The following is an 8,133-nucleotide window of genomic DNA, read 5'->3' as shown; positions in this document are numbered from 1 at the left end:
GTTCAATGTGTGGGGACTAGGAATCCACACTGATACCTAGAGAGTTTGAGAGTCACCTGCCCTCTTAATTTTATCCTAAACCAGCAGAATTTTTACTTTTGCAGACTGAGAACACAGAGATCTTTTCTAAAATCATCTGCTAGTTTGGATCCCATGCAGTTAAAAGTTAGGTGAGTCTGTGTAATGTAACAGGAATTGATAAGGAAGGTATTTTGAGTGATTCCTTTATAAAGTGACATACTTCCAGTTTGCATGTCAATGATTAACCAAAAGCACACAGGTATAATCATGATGGCCTTTGGGTTTCCAGGGAAAGTGATGCTAGTGGTTGCAAGAGATAATCCTAAAATCTCTGTGGCATTGCACGATAAAAACTTATTTTTCATTCACATAAAGCCCAGCGGGGTAGGATGAGCTTTGTTACATGCTGTAATTCAAGAATTCAGACTTCTTTTATATTGTGGGACCAACATCTTCAAACATAGCCTCTACAGTTACTGCATAGGGGGAAGAGAGAGGGACCAGAGCAGGGTTTGCAGACTTTTTCTGTAAAGGGCTGGATAGTTAATACTTTGCATTTTGTGAGCCACATGGTTTTGTTGCAATTATTCAAATTTGCCATGATAACAGAAAAGCAGCTATAACTATAGCTTTGTTCCAATAAAACTTTATTTACAAAAACATATGGTGGGCTGGGTTTAGCCACCAGGCTATAGTTTGCTGACCGCTGGATTAGTCTTGTGTGGGTTATATTTATGACTCAGACATAGAATAGCATATATTTCTCTCACTCATACTGTTGGCCAAAAGTGAGTTACATGGTCTTAGCCAAACTGCAAGAGAGTTGAAAATGTAGTTTAGCTGGATGCCCAGAAGAGAAGAAAAGGATATTATGGGCCCCAGGAGTCTCCGTTACACTCTTCACCAGCTTAATGTGAATTAGCTCTTCCAGGCAAATCAGAAGCTTCTAATGATTCAGTTTTATGGCTAGGATGTTAGATTATTTAAAGTTATATATTTTCTACTGTAGTTTTTGTTTGAAAAGCCACTACAATGACAAAGCTCCAGAAAAGAGTCATTCTACAAGGTACACTGAGAATTACATTGCTTTCATGATCTTGGTCTTGATGTTTCACAGAACTGGAGAAAATCTGCCTTAATTAAAAGAAAGTGGATGAGTGCTGTGTCATCCCCTCTGGTTGGATGTGGAGCAGAGGAACTTCTATAGTCAGAGCTTTTCTCAGAGACTCAACCCGAGGAGGTCATCTTAGTCTTTTGAGATGCTATAATGTAATATCATAGACTGGCTGGCTTACAAACAACAGAAATTTATTTTTCAGTGCTCTGAGGGCTGGGAAGTCTAAGACTGAGGCACTGGCAGATTTAGTGTCTGGTGAGGACCCACTTCTGGTTCATGGACAGCTACCTTTTCACCGTGTCCTCACATGGCAGAAGTGGGTAGAGAGCTCTCTGGGGTCTCTTTTATAAGGGCACTAAATCCAATTTGTGAGGGCTCCACCTCATGACCTAATCACCTCCTAAAGGCACTACCTTCTAACACCATCATATTAGGGGTTAGGATTTTAATGTATGAATTTTGGGGAGGACACAGTCAGTCTATAGCAGAGGGCTAGGAGAAGCAGGGTAGTTTCTAATTGGCCATCTCTCTTGTGGCTCTTTGCATAGGGTTGGAAGACCCCTGTTGATACTATTTTTATTTCATATAATAGTTAAGTCCCCAAAGATGAAGAGTACATTTCTCTGGAAAACTTTTCTTTCTTTTAATCTTTCTTTTAGATACATCATTCTCTACCAAGTGGCTGGTTCTAAATGTGTTTTAAATTTAATAAGCTAATAGTAATCACTTAAGATAGCAGAGATGTAGAGGATAGCCCACTAATTTCCGAATGCAATCTAAGTTTGCCTTGAGCAATTAATGGGATTTTTTTTTTTTTTTTACATTTTAATAATATCCTTTTTTTTGTTTAATTGAGGACTAGATCTTCTCCCAAGTTCTGAAGACTGGGTCTTCCCCCAAGGTCAAGTTGCCTATATGAGAAATGTAGTGTTCGTTACAAGTAATGCAGAGAAAGAATAAGATAATGGCCAATTTTTAATATGCAAATTGGGATTTTCAAGTAAATTTTGAGATCCGGGGAAAATCATTTTTATAATATTATCACTTGCTATAAAATATCTAACAAACAACTATGAAAGACCCCTGTGCATAGAATTCTGTCATAGTTTAACATTTCCATCCATGATAGAAAAAATACAAGTCTTGTTGCTTGGTGGTAGGAGGGCAAGGGCTAGGGGAAATGTTTTTAAAGCAAAACTTAAGGGGATTTATGGAAGAGGAAGAGGTGAGAAAAATGGGAATTGATTGGGTATGTGTTCCAATTTCCCTTCCCTGGGTTTTTCTGTTTGGATTCTGGAGATTTCAATCTCTCAAGTTTTAATTTCCCAATTTGCTCTTGGTTTCAGTATGGCATAGTTGGATATAGAAGTGGCTGAGAAGTGGGCCAGGGCAAGGGGGGCTAGAGAGTGGACCATCTGAGCTGAGGCCAAATGGGAGGTCCAGTTTATTTATTTTAATTTTCTTAATCCTTTATCGAGGTATAACTGATATGCAAAAAAATTATATTTATTTAATGTATACAATTTGATGAGTTTGGACATATGTGTACATCCCTGAAACCATTACCATAATTAAGATAATAAACATAACCGTTAACTCCAAAAGTTTCCTTGTGTCTCTTTGTGTGTGTGTGTGTGTGTGATGAACACTTAACATGAGATCTGCCTTCTTAATAAATTTTAAGCGTACAATACAGTATTGTTTACTATAGGTACCATGTTGTATAGCAGATCTCTAGAACTTATTCATCTTGCAACTGCATCTTTATATCCACTGACTAACAACTCCTCATTTTCCCTAACCCTCTACTGCTGTATTCTATGCTTCTATGTGTTTGACTATTTTAGACATCTCATACAAGTGGATTCATGCAGTATTTGTCTTTCTGTGACTGGCTTATTTCACTTTGTATAACGTCTGGGAAGTCCAGTGTAGACCTCAAAGGAGTCTAACCACTACTGCAAAACTGAGCTGAGGCTGAATTACCCTAGGAACACTACCAGGCCCTGACCTAGAAGAAAATAAACTACAACTTATACCAGACAGAGTCATCTTTAAATGACAGAAGGTCCAAAGATCTCCAGTCAGTGAAGGGATATCCTGGTCCTTGACACCAAAGGGCCCAAAGTATGATGTGATACAAAGACTCATTATGGCTCTAAGAACCACAACTAGCCCTAAAGCCAAGAGATCCCAAGTCTTACTTCACCCCCAGACTTGAGAGGCAAACTCAATGAGAGAAGCAGAAGGAGGGAAAGCCTCTGAGAAGCACTTTTATCCAAAAGAAACTGAGTGATACTAAAAGGTACTATTTAAACTACAGGATCAGACATGAGATAAACAGATTGGACATGTAGGTTATTTTTTTCCTTGCCAACCAGCTTGAGAGGAAGGCTGATTAATTACAGACAAATCAAGAAATTACATTTTCTCTGCACATCTGATTTAACTTGTGAGTTAAATATTTGCTATCCTGCTACACTGGCTAATGAATTAAAATTAAAAGAAAATCTAAAAAGAAAACCATGTAAAAATTTTATTGCATTTCAAATTTAGTTAATTGGAAAATATTTGTATTATCCAAACATGCATATATATATTTACATCCACTTATCCTGAAAGAATCAATTATGATAAGTAAAAAGCACTTTATCTTGGCAGTTGGCAGAGATATGAATTGGATATTCTCTAAGCTTTATAATAATATACTTCATAGGCTGAATAACACATTATACATATAATAGTTTAATTTACCTCAAAGATCTAAATATATCTTTAAAAAATGTATCATTATCGGAAAGTTGCCTTCCTTTTTATGAAACTGATGGCATCACAGAAGGCGGCAAATCACTACATATTTTTAACAGTGACAGAAGTCACATGCCATTTTCCACACTTAAGCTTCCTGCCTCTTCTGCATGTTATTACTTTGTGCCCAAGATGGAAGTTTATTGGAAAAAAAAAATTCAATAAATATTAAAGAAGGGACGTCTTCTCACGTAAGGGGGGAGGGGAGCGACTTTTGTAACCGCTTGTGTATAAGGGAGTATTTTATTCATTTCTTACTGTCCCTCTCCAGGGTGGCGCGCAGCGTCATTTCACAATTTCTTGCAGCCCTCCTCTGTCCCTCTGCCTGCATGCATATGTTTGACTGAGATGAGCCTCTCTGGGCTTTGGGGAACACGTGGAGCAGCTAAGCCTCCCTGATGAGGGAGGGTTGCCGTTTCTGAGAGGAGCCTCGGCTGGTGGGTTGCTGTTGCGGCTGCTAAAAGCCGGAGAGCGGCTGGGAAGCGGTGCAGAGGCTCAGCGCAGGGGTGCTATGGGGCCAACAGCCGGGCGCTCCCTCCCTCGCTGCCGCTGCCGCTGCCTCTGACCACAGTAGATTGTAATTCAATAGAATTCAAAATCTTCAGCGGCCTGGAACAGCCAGGCAGCGGGCCCAGAGGCCCTTTCAAATCAGGGTTTTTACAGTTATTTTAATCCACGGGAGATGCCAGCATTTCTCCGCCTCACAAAGACAAGTAAAACCGTACAGAGGTTGGTTAAGATACAAAGTCTCGAGGAGGACGTTGAGCCAGATTCTCTTGGGGGAAAAAAGTGAGAGTAAATCCAAGTGTATTGTTCACTGTGCTAATCTGCCGTCTCTTTTCAATTCGCAGGGACAGATTCAGGTAGGAATGACACAATAAATAAATGATGGGAGAAAGTATATGCAAACACACACCATTTTGTGCAACAAGCCTGCGGCGCGCACGCTGCAGATCATATGACTCTTACTCAACTGAGTGAATATTATTAAAGTCACTTGCTCTTCCTGTTGGAATAAGTTGGGCACTAAAGTGATGGTTACGATGATTTGGTTCTGGCAGGGCATCCCGACTCAGCTCGGCACTAGTTCTACTCAGGGATGCTGAGGAGTGGTAAGTGCTACATGGCCCAAGAAGAGGCTTTGTTCTGACACCGGCCTCTGATTATCCTGGCCTTTTGGTGGCCAGTGAACGATGCTCCCGTGAGCCTGTGTCCTGTATTAGCCTCAACCTGCATCCCGACCTTGAATGTTTACTTTGTAACCGGATCCTGATATTTTTGACTCCACCAGCTTATTTAACCCCAAGTCTCCGTCAGCACCTTTGCTTGTCAGCTTTATTGGATGTCTTAAATTATAGACTGCATCCTGATGCCTTTGCAGTTCAGCTGGAAGGGTTTATGCCTAATCGCCCTCCCTGAACAAAACACGAAAAACATTAGGAACATATTTAAAAAGTTGGAATTATTTAACACTCCCCTCCTAGGCCCACACTGTACAGAAATATTTTGGTTTTTATAGTTGGCTCCAAGAGGCAATTTTCTAACAGATTTTTATAGCGGAGAAGAGAACTCAGCCTTTAAAGAATGCAAAGGTCAACAAAGCAAAATTTGCTCTATTTATGGTATGGGTGTGACATTTGGACCTCTTAGCAGCCAATATTCTTTTGGCTTTAGGAAAGAGTTCATTGCCACACCTGCTTGCTTTATTCTACATCAAATGGTGTTTAGTAAAGAGTTTTGGAAACAGAGACCTTCCATAGGCATTCATGCCAAGCTTATCACAATTCCGTGACGCTTGGCCAATAGTGCAATGAGAATGGATGACACCAGGATGCCAGGGCCCTTGATGTGTGGTGAACTGAAGGGCTATAATTGTATGTGAAATGGACAGAAGAAGTGCTTCAAGGGCACATTGGCACCTAACTTACAGTGGCAAAGCGGCCCTGTAGAGAGGCGGGAGTTCACAGCAATAAGCTTTGTATCCTGCTATGGATCAAACTGGAAAAGAGGAGAGGTTAGTGATTTGTAGAGTGTGAGATTAATGTGACTCACAAACCATTTCAACTGTGGATGTCAGAGCTTCTTGGGAGGACCACTTGGGCATCCACAATCATTAGTTGCTTCCTCTGTGAATGGCACTAAGAAAGCACCAAGAGACACAAAGGAGAAATATAATACTTCTTCCCTCTGAAAAGCTTGCAGTCACATATGTATATGAAGTGGGAATAAACTTTAGCAAGGAATAAATTGAGGACTCCAAATGGGTATCAGAGGAAAAGTTACTTCTGTCCAGTCTAGAGGCTCAGGACAGCCTCAAGAAGGTGTGGTTGGAGATATAACCTTGGAGGATCAATTTATATTGCAACACATACATTCTCGTAAACACAGAGAAAGTTGTGACCCAGGTAAAGCCTAGATGGAAAAAGAAGGTGGATTTTAGGGGCCCACCAAGTAAACCTTTTTTTTCTTGCCCTCCCAAACTCAAATATATTGAGAGAAAAACATAGAAGTTAGACACTTGGGGAGATTATCATCTTTTTTTTTTTTTTTTTAACCAACAGAAGCTCAATTCGAGGACCTGAGTGATGTGTGGCTGCACACATTTTAATAATTTACTGCTGACATAGGCAGACTTAGCGGCCCAACCACAGGCCACACTCCACAGAGACAGAGTCTTATCATATGGCAGAGAGCAGACAAGATGCACCTTGGCTGCAGGTAGGCAGCTACGAAAGAGAACCCAGAAGTACCATACCACAGTGGCTTAGCACTTTCTACAAAGTTCATGAGTCAGAAAATCCATTTCTCCTCCCTTGGAAATATATTCTCTTCCCTATCCACCTGCCTAATATCATCTCCCAGAGTTTATTCTATTTTTTTTTTTTAAAGATTTTATTTATTTGAGAGAGAGAGAGAGAGAAAGAAAGAGCATGAGCAGGGGGAGGGGCAGAGGGAGAGGGAGAAGCAGGCTCCCCCTGAGCAGGGAGCTCAACTCAACCCCAGGACCCTGGGATCATGACCTGAGCTGAAGGCAGATGCTTAACCTACTGAGCCATCCAGGCACCCCGAATTTATTCTTTTTTTAATGGACTCCGTAAGTTGATTTCACTACAACTAACCAAATTAACAAACAATAACATTTATCTTTCTTTAAATCTGTGCATTTCTGTGATGCACTTTGAAGCTCTTTAGGCTCTGATGCAAGTGGGTTAGGAAAAAACTGAGAAGCACTGATATATAAATAATTCCCCAGGTGATTCCAATAAGCAGTAAAGCTTGGGATCTTTTGGTCTAGATGATTTCTAAAGATTTTGGAAACTATTGGTTTCTATGATTCTTGGAGCTAAAATTCCCTGTGGATGCCTGCTGAGTGGTTTTTTTTTTTTCTTTCTCTGGATACTTATTTGATTAAGTTTCGTTTCTGGCCAGAGATTCTACATTTTGGAGAAGTATTTCCAACAAATGTAATGGCCCTTTGAAGATCAGAAACAGATGTGAGAAGAAAATATCTCAATCCCCAGAGGAGAGGGTGTTGGGAAATTATCAGTTTAGAGGGTACTTAATGTTAAGAGGGAGTGGGGGTGGGACTGTCTCTCTGATAGGCTTTTACAAATAGTTTAGGACGAAAGACTCTTGTCATTGAAAAACAATGTAATGAAGGGATGTGTAACAAATTGTTGAACAATGCAGTTTTCAGTTTTGTGGGATTTCTGTTTTGTGGGAACTCTAGCATGTTACATGTCTCTCTAGGTCCCACTTGTCTTACTAACTAAACGGATTAAATGAAACCATCTTTGCATGATTATAGTGCTAAATATAAAGCATATTTTTGAGACATTTACAAATATAAATGTTAACTAAGTACCAGATTACACTTGATCTTAGCCAAAAGGCCGAGAAGCGATAATTAATTACCAGATTAAAATGTTGCAGTCTCTAAAACTAGTTTATAGCAGATGATCTGCCCGCATAGGTTAAATATGTTCTAGAAATAAATTAATTTGCATTTTAGTGTCAGCTTTCTTCTTTGTTTGCTACCAGCCTGTACACTAGATCTCTCTTGTTTTGTCCCCTACGCATTATTGTGTGCTCTCTTGGCTTCTAAGATGTGTCTCTTTCCTGGGTCTCTTCCTTTCCTCTAATATTTTCTTGTTCTTGTTTTTGGAACCGCTACTTTTGCCTGTCTT

The 8,133-nt window shown here is 40.0% G+C and overlaps 1 pseudogene; it reads right to left on the bottom strand.

The window, feature by feature from the left end:
- Window positions 1-7,731: 7,731 nt before the first annotated feature.
- Window positions 7,732-7,851, bottom strand: LOC116635932 (annotated as a pseudogene).
- Between the last annotated feature and the right edge of the window lie 282 nt (window positions 7,852-8,133).

Source organism: Phoca vitulina, unplaced genomic scaffold (assembly GCF_004348235.1).
Source record: "Phoca vitulina isolate PV1807 unplaced genomic scaffold, GSC_HSeal_1.0 scaffold11, whole genome shotgun sequence".
Classification (NCBI taxonomy): domain Eukaryota; kingdom Metazoa; phylum Chordata; class Mammalia; order Carnivora; family Phocidae; genus Phoca; species Phoca vitulina.
Note: the sequence above shows the minus strand (reverse complement) of the source record. Positions and strands in the feature narration are given on the sequence as shown.